The sequence below is a fragment of the Trichechus manatus genome, unplaced genomic scaffold (assembly GCF_000243295.1).
Source record: "Trichechus manatus latirostris isolate Lorelei unplaced genomic scaffold, TriManLat1.0 scaffold00258, whole genome shotgun sequence".
NCBI lineage: Eukaryota > Metazoa > Chordata > Mammalia > Sirenia > Trichechidae > Trichechus > Trichechus manatus.
The window spans coordinates 1,483,339-1,484,618 of record NW_004444194.1 but is presented as its reverse complement, the minus strand read 5'-3'; the positions used below and the strand labels follow the sequence as shown (position 1 = coordinate 1,484,618).

Genomic DNA, 1,280 nt, shown 5'->3' with positions numbered 1-1,280 from the left:
ATTACATACGATGTTGCAGCACATAATTTGCTGATGTGATCATTCTCAGATGTTCACTCACAGATGTTCAAGGATTGGATTTATAAACACACTGATAATAAAAGGCAATAATAATGAAAACTCAAAAAAAAAAAAGGTATTTGACTTACGTCAGAACTGACTTAACAGAGTCATAGGAATAGAACCCCATTGCAAGTCGGGGACTACCTGTATAAGGTTAAAAAAATAGGCTTTAGAGCAGCCATCTAAGATATAACTATTGGTCTTTACTTGTCAGGAACAAAAGAGAAAGAAGGAAACCAAAGACTCAGAGAAGAAAGTCTACAGGACTAAAAGTCTACATGAACCACAGCCTCGTCTACCCGGAGACTAGAAGAACTAGATGGTGTCTGGCTACCGCTACTGATAGCTCTGATCAGGGTCACAATAGATGGATCCTGATACTGGGAGAAAAATGTGGAACAGAACTCAAATTCTTAAAAAAATCCAGACTTATGAGAAGAGTTGAGACTAGAGGACTCCCTGAGATGATCACCCTGAGATACTCTTTAAATCTAAATCTGAAATTATCCCTTGAGGTCATCTTTTAGCTAAACAGATTGGCTCATAAAATAAAGAATATCACCTATGAGTAATGAGCTCTTTTAAAAAAATATATATGAGACCAAATGGTCAAAAACTGCTCTAAAGTAAAGATGAGAAGGTAAGGGGGCAGGGAAACTAGAGTACTGGAAATGGTACAACCAGAATGGAATAAAAGAGAATGATGACACACTGTGAAAAATGTAACCAATATCACTGAATAATTTGTGTAGAAATCGTTAAATGGGAACCTAAGGTGCTGTGTACACCTTCACCTTTAACAAAATAAAATATTATTTAAAAATACTTTTTAAAAATGGCTAACATTTACTGAGTGTCTGCTATGGCCACGTTATCTTATTCAATCCCCACCAGGTAGGTCCTATCAGTCGCTCCACTCTGCAGTTCAAAGAGGGCACATCCTTGCTCCCAGCTCACATAGCTGTTATACAGCTGAGATGGTTTGGATGCCAGGTGGTCTCCTTCCACATCCCATTCACTTTTTACTACTCTGCAATACTGCGTAGGCTTGGGAAAATGCAGGGACAAGTATTTCTCTGAGGCAGAGAAGGAAAAAAAAAAAAGGAGGTGATGATCCCAAGGAAATTTAAAAGGAGGGAGTTCATAAAAGTGCCTGCCAATTTCTTAGGAAAAAGCTAGCAATATTCCAAGTAACCAAGAGAAGGTCTGACGCAGAC

At 38.3% G+C, this 1,280-nt stretch overlaps 1 protein-coding gene across 1 annotated transcript in view; it reads right to left on the bottom strand.

The window, feature by feature from the left end:
• The window catches only part of CACNA1A (calcium voltage-gated channel subunit alpha1 A), a 252,427-nt gene that overhangs the window by 156,570 nt on the left and 94,577 nt on the right, over nt 1-1,280 (bottom strand). The gene's annotated exons all lie outside the window — the stretch shown is intronic.